Source organism: Hibiscus syriacus, unplaced genomic scaffold (genome assembly GCF_006381635.1).
Source record: "Hibiscus syriacus cultivar Baekdansim isolate YM2019G1 unplaced genomic scaffold, ASM638163v2 tig00109972_pilon, whole genome shotgun sequence".
Taxonomy (NCBI): Eukaryota; Viridiplantae; Streptophyta; class Magnoliopsida; order Malvales; family Malvaceae; genus Hibiscus; species Hibiscus syriacus.
Genome location: NW_024062543.1, coordinates 255,284 through 268,961, shown reverse-complemented (window position 1 = coordinate 268,961; position 13,678 = coordinate 255,284). Strand labels below are relative to the sequence as shown.

At 38.8% G+C, this 13,678-nt stretch overlaps 1 pseudogene; it reads right to left on the bottom strand.

The window, feature by feature from the left end:
• Nucleotides 1-654: 654 nt before the first annotated feature.
• LOC120211255 overlaps nucleotides 655-13,678 on the bottom strand; it is a 33,100-nt pseudogene continuing 20,076 nt past the window's right edge.

Genomic DNA, 13,678 nt, shown 5'->3' with positions numbered 1-13,678 from the left:
TTGAAAATATAGCTACAAGTCACATGGTAAACGTGGGGTCAAAGGCTACTAAATTTCAACAAATCAAACACTGTTTAACGTTTGGTGAGATGAATTGTGGATGATATCAGTTCACAAACCACAAATGAAAGCTATATGGTAATGCAAAATTCCAAATTATCCTTTAGGGAGAAAAAGGTATCAAAGAAATAATGTGTTTTTTTGACAAGGTGAATAGGCAAGAGCAAGTCCTTTAACTGGTAACCCCCCATAGGGCAATTTCTTGACTAATAGGATGACCAGCCTCCACATTCAAAGATAATAGGGTTCTGTCTGTATGCATGGGGTTTTAAGCTTTGTAATTTGTATAGAGACAGACGTGGCTGTAATGCCGCAAATTCAGGTAATAAGAATTGAAAACACGATTGAATTAAATTTTATGTACTGGTGATAATATTTAGGTTGAACGAAAAACAGACCAAAATACAAAATTTTAAGGTGAATTAAAGTTCTAAAAAATATCACGTGATCAGGAAATTTTCCTCAAATGAATTTAACCTTTAGCTTCGTCTAATTTTTTCTTCAAAAAGACGTGATTTCAACATCGTCATGAAAAATAAAGATGCAGTGGAAAATAAAACAAATTGAGGCTTCAGCTTCGTACCCTAAGTCTGAATCTCAAACTACTTGTGCCCTCAGTTAGAATTTTCCAGATGCCTAGCTTGAGTTTACAATAGCCCGACTTCGTATGAACATCCGATCTACTTCTTTTTCTTTGATTTGGAAGCTGACCGAGTGTAAGCAGTTCCCTGAAAATTAAGACGGCCAAAACAGGAAATATAACATTCTCAATATCAGGCTAGTGACCTAAAGGTGAATTTTGAAAGCATTGTGTTCAATTTCGAAATAAGTTAAAAGTTCAAAATTTTAATTGGAGAATTTTGAGGTTGGATTTAATAGTAAAGTTTGAAAGTAATAAGGGTATTATGGTCTTTTCTAAGAGAAGATTTTTATTTCTCTTTTAGGGGATATAAAAACGTGGGAAATGAGTTTCCAGAGTTTTCTTCTTCTCCTTTCTTCTTCACGCGTGGAAGCCAAGAGCAAATGTGAGAATTTTTATTAGTTGATTATTATTTGAATTCTAAGTTGGTTTTGATTCTTTGGAAAGTAAGAAAGCTTAAAGAAGTCTAAAGATAAGTAAAAACTCAAAGTTGAAGAGGTTAGAAGAGATTAAAGAAAATGGGTTTTTAAGTGAAATTTTGAATAAGAAGGTTTAAATGAATTTGGAGGATGAATTTGACTTGTCATCTATAAGAATAAGAAGTTAGAAGTGTTAGAATTAAGTTTGGATAACATGGAAAATTGGGTATGATTATTGATTTCCATATGAAAGATGGAATTTAGAGGTTAAAGATGAGATAAATGAATATTAATGAGTTTAAGTATGTATATGTAAGTTAGGAATATGAAAGGGGTTGAAATATGAAGGATTTAATCAAAAAAGAATGAATTTTCGGGTTCAAAAAGAGGATTCTGGGCAGAGTGCATCGATGCATATTCATAGTGCACCGATGCATCAAGGTTAAAACCCAGAAATTGTTTGAAGGTGTATCGATGCACAAGTAGTGCATCGATGCACTCTTTTAATCTAAAAACATCGAATGCAATTGGTGCATCGATGCATAAGGCATGCATCGATGCATCCCAGTAATAAACAAACATCGAATGTATTTTATGCACCGATGCACAGGTAGTGCATCGATGCACCGATAGGGAATGCATCGATGCACTGTGCAGTGCATCGATGCATACCTTCATTAAAAGATGAAATGGGCTTTTCTTTTAGCCTAAGAAGTGACAATTTAGAAGATATCAATTAGTATACTGATATGTATCAATGTATTATTATGATGTAGATATAAAATAAAGCTTGTTCCGGAACAATCTAAGGATTAAGATTGATTCAAAGCAAACAAGGCTCAAGTAAGTGCACATTATTTAGTATATGAGGTTCAATGGAAAATAAGACTTGCGATAAGTCTATTTCCAATAGTGAAAAACATGAATTCATAGAAGTATGTATTGGTTATGATTTATATGTGTGTATGAGTATATGTGTTATTGATATGAATATGGTAAGTAAAAGGGATTAATGGTGATGATAAGAATAATAATAAGGATAATGAAATGATAGGTATATGTGAATATATGTATTGATGTGTTTTTGTATGTATTGTAAGATGATATGTTTATGTGATAACATGATAAGATGACAATGATTTACATGTCATATGAACACATGAGAAATTTTATGAGCCATATGAAAGAGAAAGTATATGTGATACATGAGGGTGAATCCTATGTTTATATGAATATGAACTCATATGAGAATTGATATGAACTACGTGATTACATGTATATGTGAATGAAACCATGAGCTTATATGAATATATGATATGGTTACATGAATATGTAAAAGGATATAAAGATAATGCCCATGTTATGTGTCATGAGAGCTAGGGGTTATAGTTGGCATGCCAAGAGTCGAGGTCTATGTGCTTCGGGACATATGTATTCTTGGAACATGTGAGTCTGGTGAGACACATACTTGATCCTTGGCATATGTATATGATTCTTAAGGAATGATATGTGGTCCTTCGGGATATAAATGTATTCTTTGGAACATGTGTGAAGTCTGGTGAGTGTTCGCGTGTTGTGAGTACTATAAAATATACGCAAATAATGTGCAAGTATACACAATCGCTCAAGTAATATAATGATGAGTGAGTATCGTCTCCATAGGGATTGGGTGAAATTACGAAAGTCTAACCAAAGCAACGCACTAAATTATCTAAGTATAGTTAGTCTTGATATATACAAATGTCACGGTAATGGAAATGTGTATGCTGGTGAATGTGGATTGATGGTGTGATGGTGTAGCAAATGGAAATGCAGTGGCAATGATGGATGTTTAATATTGAGTATGGTGAAATGTTGAGGCAATGAGAAATGGTAAAAACAGTAAATAAAAAGATAAATAAAATAAGAAGAAAATAATCCTCACGTGACAAGCTTCCAATGAAATGAATGGTAAGGATTGGTCTAAGGTTGCTAAACTTATTTCTCAAGTATATTTAAGCTATCTTGTCTTTACTTACTCGACAGGGCTTTCCTAAGGTGTTCAAAAGAACCTAACAGAATAGGATGCCAAGGCATCTGCTCTCACTCAACGATGTTGGACAGCCTACCCTATTGATGAAGACACCCTTTTAAGTCGTTGAAATCCTAACCTAGTCTCTTCCGAGATCTAAGGGATTAAGTTATAATATTCCTAGGCCGGTTCAAAGCCCCTTGAAAATACCATAACCCATTGCTTATGAGGATCTTATCTTGTGTTTCTTCCGAATACTTACAAGTATTTTTAGTTTAGGATTCTTCCGAATAGCTAACCTTCATCTAAGAGATGAACATTTTCATGCCTCTTACAAGCCTAGATGGTGAAGCATTCATAAGCAAAGCAAAAAAAGAACCAAAATAAACTTAAATATACCATTAAAAATAAAGTTTAAACAACCATTCAACCAACCACCACCAAATAAGTTAGTTCATGGTGGGGTTCGAAATATCCAAACACAAAGTCATGAAAATTAGTTCCAATAACCCACAAAATAATATAAAGAAATAGCAGCAAAAAGGGAAGTGAGAAGAAGCCTTTGACGCTCCACCGGAGGTCTCCTCTCGGCCACCACGAACCACCTAGCTTGCTAGCTCCTTTCAGCGCCTAGCTTGCCACTCCTTGGAGCTTTATCAATGGAGGAATATCCCAAGGAAGAAGAAAGGAAAAAAAGAAAATAAAAATGTGATTTTTCTGCTCTATACGTATGATCTTCGTCTTCTCCTCTCTCTCCCATGAGGTGTTATATATGATAAATAAAATATCTAGGGGTAATGATGAGTTTGTTGGGTGCAAAATACCCCTCATACCCCTAGAATCATATTTTGTGCATGAATCTTATCCTCCAAGTGGCAGTGGTCCATTGGTAGCTCTGGCAGGCGGTTACAGCAGTCCTCCACGTGCAGGGACAGCTGTCCAGTGCCAGCTGTCCTGATGCAGAAATATCTTTTTGTCTTTTTCTGCGCCAGAAATGCCAAGGCATTTCAATCTGCTCTAGCAACGTGTGATGCCGCGGCATTACTTCCCAAAGAATCATGTTTCTTGCTATTCCCTGCACACCATAGACAAACTGCACCTTTCCCTCAAATAGCACCATTAAGAAATAAAAATAGCACATCCACCACAAATGCAACTATATGCAACTACATGATCCTAAAATGACTAAAATGAGCTTTTAAACAAATAATAACTTAAGTGAAAAAAGCTTTAAAAGTAGCCTTTTTAGGAAGTTAACACACCCCCAAACTTAAGCTATTGCTTGTCCTCAAGCAATGGATAGCAGTTACATAAGCATAATGTCATGGCAAAGTTTGATAGTAAAACAACAGGACAAAATTGAATTTCAACCCTCAGAACGATAGGCTTCAACATGCTAGACTTATCAAGAATTCAAGTACTTTTCCCTAGGTCAAAATCCTTTGTGGTAGTGTGTGTGCGTGATTGTATCCAATCTATACTTAGCGAATTTAGACAATTTCTAATCAAGTCCCCTAGTTTTTGTCAAGGCATTTACTTATCATTAAGCACATTTTTACTCCCTTTTCTTTGATTTTTTTTTTATTTATTGTTGTTACGAAGGGAGTCAGCTCATCACACCTACTCTCCCACACTCTAGATGAAAGAGAGCATACCTTCCATCCCCGAGCTAGTTAAGTAGAGTCATCTCGTGACTTCTTTCATTCACTCATATGCACGAGGCTTCCATTTATTAAAGAAAGTTCCAGGAAATGCCACGGCAAAGAGGAGTGTCCCTCTACAGCTATGCTTAAGCATTTATTCACAGTTTCATTTCTAAGGGAGTTTGTTTTTGATTTTTCTTTTAAACACCATACTATATTTCAATGCCAAGGCTAACTAAAGTTCCTTCATAAAAATTTCCTAAATTTTCTAAGTATAGAGAACATACAAATCGTGTAAATATTTTTCACCAAGCATCAAGCCCTAGAGTGAGTTCTATCATTCTCAACAGTCATTTACATTCAGATTCTAGCCTAACAAAATTATCATCATCGGGTATCCTCAAAACATTTTATCTAACTGTCCTACCATTTACTGATGCCATGGCATAATACTATGCTAATGCTATTATGCATATGACCTAATAAGAACAATACCTCCCCCAAACTTAAGGGAAGCATTGTCCTCAATGCTTTAAAGAGAACTAAACTATCTATAAACTATATGTTATGCAATAAAATGTAACTAAATGAAAATGGATGCAAAAGAGGTACCTCAATGTTTTCATGATGGTGGTGCTTTGGAGGTGCTAGCAGCTCCTCGTCGGGTGCACTTTCGGATAGGTGCTGGGCTGGACTCGGAAGAATTGGAGTAATAGTGCGCAATGCGTCCAGCCGTGGTCTTGGTACGGCGACCACTACGTTGTGCATGAGAAGGATTGGGTGCTGGGACGTGGCTGGGTGTTTCTTCGACAGGGACAGTGGGCGGATATTCAGGAGTCTTGGACCGGTGTGTATCAGGAGTAGGGTCATCAGCAGGAGGATCAGGTTCATCGTGCTCAGGCTCTGGAGATGCCTCGGCATTGAATGCCGGCAGAATTTCGTCTGGGAATCTAGGAAAATTCCGTTGTCCGTGGGGAATGATTTCTTGAAAGAATGATTCCACCACAGCATCTCTATGCTTCACATATCCAAAGAAGTTATGGATGTCACCGTGTAAAGCATGCAGTTGAGCTTGAGTCTGCGTCACAGCTTCCTCGAGAGCAAGTAACCTTGCCTCGGCATTCGATTCTGTAGCACCTGCAGATTGCTCATGAACAGGGTCGTTAGACTTGGGATTTTCAATTCCCAACAACAGTGGAAGTCTAGCCCTAGTGATGCCCGATAATCCAGGTAAAATTTCATCAAAAGCATTTTCCTCAACCTTTTTCTTACGACATAAAGCGGTAATTAAATTAGGAAACACCAAAGCACTTGCCTTTTTACCCAAACAGTCGTGAACTTGCTGAACAATGATATGACCCACATCAATCGGACGGGATACCATTATAGAATGCAAAAGCAATAAGCGTGAAAGTGATACCGTAGTGTTATGGGAGGTGGGCATTAGTTTATGCTTGAGAAAGTGATTCCATAGCTTTGCGCGCGACTGAAGACGTTCCCGGTTGACCGAGTATCTACTCGTCTGGCGACCATTCCACTCAGTGTTTTCGAGACAAAGGTCCTCCAAGATCCCATCGTATGTGTTGCTATCTGCTTCCTCTTCGAACATGGCATGGTTATCCACAACATCCTGCAAAATGAAAATAACGATTAATAGCAGTGGATGTAAAACGGATTTGCTTACCTCGAACGAAGATGGAGTGTTGATTGGGCTTGGAAATGTTCGCATAGAACTCCTTAACTAATGAGGCGTTCACCGAACCAGGATGACGGGAAAACTTCTGCCATTTGAGCGGCGTCACGATGTCCATAACATCGAGTCCAAAACCACCATCAGTTTCCTTGGTAAAAATAAATCCTAACTCAAAAAAGAGTTTTCGGTTCTTGAAGTTTTGGAACCGAGCCTTAGCCTCATCGTTCTCAAACTGTTGCCAAGCGGTCGTGTCGGTTGGAGCCGGTCTTGAGCGCACCATTTTCAGTGTTTTTGAAGTAAGAAAAATGAAAAAGGAAGAAGCTTTTGAATGCTTTAAAAACTTGGATGTATTTCAGCTATGGAGAAATAACAAAGAAAGAAGATGAATGAAAGAAAGAGAAAAGGTAAAAGTTAAAATGAAAGAGAAAAATTAATAATGAAAGATATAAAAGAAAAAGTTAAAAATTTAAGAAGGAAAAGGAGTGATAGGACGGTTAAGAGAGAAATTAGTGAGTGGGGGTTGTGCGTGTATGGGGAAGGAAAAACTGCCAAAAAGCAATGATGATGATGGGACAAAAACTGTGGAAAGAGAAAAGTAAATGTCAGAAATTAAATTAAATAAAAAGAAACAAATCAAAAGAATATCTCTCCAATTAATACTTTGTCCTTTCCTCCCTTTGGTAACCGCTCATTGTACGGTTTGCAACAGTGTGGTCCCTACAAATCAGATCAAAAATTAATTACAAAATAAAATAAAACTAAAGAAAAAACTTGAATGTTAAATTTTATTTATGCACAGACATAAATTCCATGCCGAGGCATCGAATTTTGGTTCTCCTCTGGGCACGCTTCAGTATCGTGCAGCCGTAACACGTCCTTGTTGTGCGGTGGTGGAATTCCATTGTAGGCTTTCAGACGCTGGCCATTGACCTTGAAGATTTTCCCATTGTCTATTCTCTTGATGTCAACAGCTCCATGGGAATAGACATAATGCACCTCAAATGGCCCTGACCATCGAGATTTTAGCTTCCCAGGAAAGAGTTTAAGTCTGGAGTTGTAAAGCAAGACTTGTTGCCCCACATGAAAATGCCATGGCATCAGTTTTTGGTCATGACACTTCTTGGTTTTCTCCTTGTATATCCGAGCATTCTCATATGCTTGTGCTCTAAACTCTTCCATTTCATTAAGTTCTAATAATCTCTGCTCCCCAGCTAGTTGAGCATCGAAATTCAATCGCTTGATAGCCCAATAAGCTTTATGTTCAAGCTCAACCGAGATATGACAAACTTTACCATACACTAACTTGAAGGGTGACATCCCCAAAGGAGTTTTGAATGTTGTTCTGTACGCCCAAAGTGCTTCATCCAACTTTGGTGACCAATCCTTTCGCTTTGGGTTCACCACTTTCTCTAAAATCTGCTTGATCTCTCGATCAGATATCTCAGCTTGGCCATTTGTCTGCGGATGATATGCCGTGGCAATCTTGTGTCGAACTCCATATCTCAGCAATGCCTTGGCAATCAACTTGTTATCAAAATGGGTTCCTTCATCACTGACGATAGCACGAGGTACTCCAAACTGAGTGAAAATATACTTGTGCAAAAACTTGAGTACGATCTTGGAGTCATTCCTTGATGTTGCTATTGCTTCCACCCACTTTGACACATAATCCACAGCAAGCAATATATATAATTTTCCTTCAGAAGATGGGAATGGTCCCATGAAGTCGATGCCCCATACATCAAACAGCTATATCTCCAAAATATTTTGCAGCGGCATCTCATGTCGTCTGGAGATGTTTCCAGTCCGTTGGCATCGATCACATCCTTTGTAAAATGCTTGGGCATCTCTAAACAAAGTTGGCCAGTAAAAGCCTGATTGCAGGACCTTAGCAGCAGTCCTTACTCCACCAAAATGGCCTCCACTTGGGGCCGAATGAAAATGGTACAAAATATCACTTTGCTCCTCTTCAGGTACACATCGTCTAATGAGCTGATCGGCACAATGTTTGAACAGATATGGCTCATCCCAAAAATAGTGCCTTGCATCGTGCTTGAACTTATTTTTAGCCTGACTATTCAAATCAAAAGGCACAATTCCACTAACAAGAAAATTAACAAGGTCAGCGTACCACGGGATTGCCGCGGCATATAAAATTTTCTCATCAGGAAATTCCTCTTGGATATCTACAGTGTCATGGCATTCAGAATTGTTCTCTAGCCTAGATAAGTGATCAGCAACTTGATTTTCAGTTCCTTTTCTATCTACCACCTCTAAGTCAAATTCTTGCAAAAGTAAGATCCACCTAATAAGTCTAGGCTTGGCATCCTTTTTGTTCACTAAGTATTTTATAACCGAATGATCAGTGTGAACAATAACTTTAGTGCCTATTAGGTAAGGTCTAAATTTATCAAAAGCAAATACCACGGCAAGTAATTCTTTCTCAGTGGTGGTGTAGTTCAATTGTGCTTCATTTAAGGTGCGGCTAGAGTAATAAATAACATGAAAAATTTTACCTCGGCGTTGCCCCAAAACAACTCCTACAACATAGTCGCTTGCATCACACATCAGCTCAAATAGTGATGTCCAGTCGGGAGGGACTACAATGGGTGCCGAGATCAGTTGTCGTTTCAGCTCAGTAAATGCGCCGAGGTATAATTCGTCAAACACAAAGGGTTGGTTTTGTTGAAGCAATGTGCACAAGGGCTTAGAAATCTTGGAGAAGTCTTTGATAAATCTTCTATAAAATCCAGCATGTCCAAGAAAACTTCTTATTCCCTTGACCGAAGTTGGTGGTGGCAATTTTTCAATCACTTCAATTTTCGCCTTGTCTACCTCAATACCCTTGTGTGAATTTTTTTTGGCCTAATACAATGCCTTCAGTCACCATGAAGTGACATTTTTCCTAGTTTAAGACCAACTCAGCCTCCTCGCATCTTTTGAGAACTTTTGCTAAATTGTCGAGGCATCATTCAAAATCATCCCCACAAACAGAAAAATCGTCCATGAAGATCTCCAGAAAATCCTCAACCATATCTGAAAATATAGCTTGCATACAGCGCTGAAACGTTGCCGGGGCATTACAGAGTCCAAAAGGCATCCTCCTAAAGGCAAAAGTGCCATAGGGACAAGTAAATGTAGTATTCTCCTGGTCCTCTGGTGCGATGGCAATTTGATTGTACCCCGAGTACCCATCCAAAAAGCAATAGAATGCTTTGCCGGCCAATCGATCCAACATTTGATCGATGAAAGGTAGAGGAAAGTGGTCCTTCTTCGTAGCTTTGTTGATTTTTCGATAGTCCATGCATATCCTCCATCCGGTCACAGTGCGAGTGGGTAATAGCTCATTATCCTCATTCGTAACCACCGTCGTGCCTTCTTTCTTCGGAATACATTGGACAGGGCTCACCCATGAGCTATTGGAGATAGGGTAAATCACTCCAGCATCAAGCCATTTCAGAATTTCTTTCATCACCACTTGCTTCATAACAGGGTTGAGTCTTCTTTTTGGTTCAATTGAATTGTCGTGGCAATCTTCTAGCAGAATCTTGTGCATGCAGATCGTGGGACTAATGCCTTTAAAATCGACCATAGTCCAACCAATTGCTTTCTTATGCTGCATCAAAACACTTAACAAACTTTGCTCTTGGTTAGCAGTAAGGTTAGCGGAAATAATCACCGGTAAAGTCTCATCGCTACCTAAGTAAACATATTTAAGATGCCCTGGCAAAGTCTTAAGCTCTAGATTGGGTGCATGCAATAATGAAGGCTTAGGAGAAATGAATTCATCAAAATTCAGAGGTTCAAAATTCATACCTGATCTAACTTATACTAAGCTAGATTGCTCCTCCAAAATTGGAAAGTCGTCGGACTCCACTAAGCTTTCATCATCCACCCAATATTCATTTTCTGCTAGCTGAATGAAGTTGTTCTGGCAAAGATGTTCAGTCTCTTCTTCAATTACTGAGTTCAATTCAGAAATGCCTTGCATTCTTCAGTGTCATCAACATATTTGAGCGTTCTAAAAACATTGACAGTCACACACTGATCAGCCACTCTCATGGTGAGTTCACCTTTTTCACAGTCTATCAAGATACGTCCAGTGGCTAGGAAAGGTCTTCCCAGAATGATTGGTGCCTTGGCATCAACTTCGCAGTCCAGAATTAAGAAGTCGACTGGAAACACAAACTTGTCCACCCTTACTATGACATCCTCGACTCTCCCTTCAGGTTTAACATGGGATTTGTCGGCAAGTTGTAAAATAACTGAGGTGGGTCTTGCATCTCCTATGCCAAGCTTCAAGAATATCGATTTCGGCATTAAGTTGACACTTGAACCAAGATCACATAAAGCCTTTCCAAAGAAATTAGCTCCAATTGAACAAGGAATAATGAAGCTGCCTGGATCATTTCTCTTTGGCGGCAACTTACTCAATGAAGAACAAAATTCTGTTGCCGTGGCAACAGTCTCTACTTTCCTCTTCTTGGTACAGATGTCGTTCAGAAATTTGGCATACATCGGCATCTGTTCAACAGCTTCCAAGAGAGGTATATTGATATGGAGCTGATCAAGAATGTCTACGAACTTCTTGAACTGAACTTCATCATTGTGCTTCTTCAATCTTTGCGGGAAGGGTGGGGGAGGTCTAGCTTCCTTAGCTGTAGGAATAGAATTTTCTTTTGCCTTGGCATCAGAATCTGGTACCTTGGTAGAATCCTCCTCCTTGTCCTTCTCAGAAACTCTATCATCTTGTAATTCAGCTTCAGTAGTGGGATTAGAATCATCATACTGTGGCCCACTATCCTTGACTTGTCGATTGATTTATGTTCCACTCCTAAGAGTTAACACATTGCAGTGCTCTTTTCCAGGCCCTTTAGTGACTTCAGTATCACTTGGCAAACGTCCTTGCTGACGCTCTTGCAATGCCGTAGCAATCTGACCAACTTGACCTTCCAAAGCTCTCAGAGACAAGCTATGGCTTTGAAGTAAGGCGCCTTGACTATAAAGTAAAGCTCCTTGATTCTTAATTGAAGTAGAATGGTTTTGCAGCATTGTCTTCGTAGTAGATATGAATTCTTGAATTGTAGCTTCTAAGGAACTTATGCTTGCTGAAGATGAAGCTCCTTTGTTAGAATTATGACATGGCATAGCATTTTGGTAACTTTGAGGCTCATTGTGATTCTGCTGCCTAGTAGGTTGATTAGCATTGTGGGCTCCTTGATTTCCCCATGAAAAATTAGGATGCTGACGCCATCCAGCATTATAAGTGTTTGAGTAAGGATTGTTGCTGCCTCGATTGTAATTACCAACAAAGTTGATGGACTCATGGTTGGTTGGGCATTCGCTCTCGTGATGATTGCCTTGGCATAACAGACATGCCAGACTAGTTGTTTTCACTTACTTCACATCAGTGGAACATTGTAAGTTCTTCAACATATTAGTAATAGCGGAGAGTTGAGTGGACACCGAATCTTTGGCTTCTAACTCGAATGCTCCAGGTGCTCTCCTCCCACTCCCAAGTCTTGAGGAAGGAAATTGATAATCATTGTTAGCAATTCTGTCCAAGATAGCAAACGCCTCCGTAGGTGATTTATCCAGCAATGTCCCATTTGCCGAGGCATCCAGTAACATCCTCGTGGGTGCATTGACTCCATTATAGAACATGACTACTTGAGTCCAATCATGAAAACCATGATTTGAACACTTTCGAAGCAAACTCTTGTAACGATCCCAACACTCATACATGGATTCGTCGTCGCCCTGGCGAAAAGATGATATTTCATTCCTTAGCTGCGTATTCATATTCGGTGGGTTGTACCTCAATAAAAAACTCTTGCAAAGATCGGCCCATGATTCCATCGAACCGGCTGGTACACCACTCAACCAAGCCCTTGCTCGGTCACGCAATGAATACGGAAAAAGCTTTAATTTTAGAAAATCCTCATGCACTCCTTCTTGGCGGAAAGAATCACAAACTTCCAGAAAATTGCGAATGTGCTGCCTGGCATCTTCAGTTGGCATACCCCCAAACTGCCCAATAGAATTCAACATATTGAACATGACTGGTTTCAGCTCGAAAATGTGCAGCTTGAATTTCGGGTGCCACAATCCCAGGATTCAGATCATCCAGCATCGGATTTAAATGATCTCGAATAACAAGAGGCCTGATAGCAGGTTCAACATTGTTTAATGCCTCGACATTCTGATTTCCGTCATCTTGACCAATGCCTTGGTTTCCAATCTGATACATATTTCTTTGAGCACGTCTTCTTCTTCTAAAGAGTCTTTCAATCTCAGGTTCTATTGGTTCCAAAGGCTCTTCAGAATTTCTTCTAGGCACACACTAAATAAACCTGAAAATTAAAACAAAAATATCAAGTAAACTATACAAAAAAATAAAAATGCAAAAAAAAAATGCTCTGGCAAAACTAAATAACTGCAGGCTGCCAATCCCCGGGTAACGGCGCCAAAAACTTGTTCGCGTGTTGTGAGTACTATAAAATATAAACAAATAATGTGCAAGTATACACAATCGCTCAAGTAATATAATGATGAGTGAGTATCGTCTCCACAGGGATTGGGTGAAATTACGAAAGTCTAACCAAAGCAACGCACTAAATTATCTAAATATAGTTAGTCTTGATATATACAAATGTCACGGTAATGGAAATGTGTATGCTAGTGAATGTGGATTGATGGTGTGATGGTGTAGCAAATGGAAATGCAGTGGCAATGATGGATGTTTAATATTGAGTATGGTGAAATGTTGAGGAAATGAGAAATGGTAAAAACAGTAAATAAAAAGATAAATAAAATAAGAAGAAAATAATCCTCACGTGACAAGCTTCCAATGAAATGAATGGTAAGGATTGGTCTAAGGTTGCTAAACTTATTTCTCAAGTATATTTAAGCTATCTTGTCTTTACTTACTCGACAGGGCTTTCCTAAGGTGTTCAAAAGAACCTAACAGAATAGGATGCCAAGGCATCTGCTCTCACTCAATGATGTTGGATAGCCTACCCTATTGATGAAGACACCCTTTTTAGTCGTTGAAATCCTAACCTAGTCTCTTCCGAGATCTAAGGGATTAAGTTATAATATTCCTAGGCCGGTTCAAAGCCCCTTGAAAATACCATAACCCATTGCTTATGAGGATCTTATCTTGCGTTTCTTCCGAATACTTACAAGTATTTTTAGTTTAGGATTCTTCCG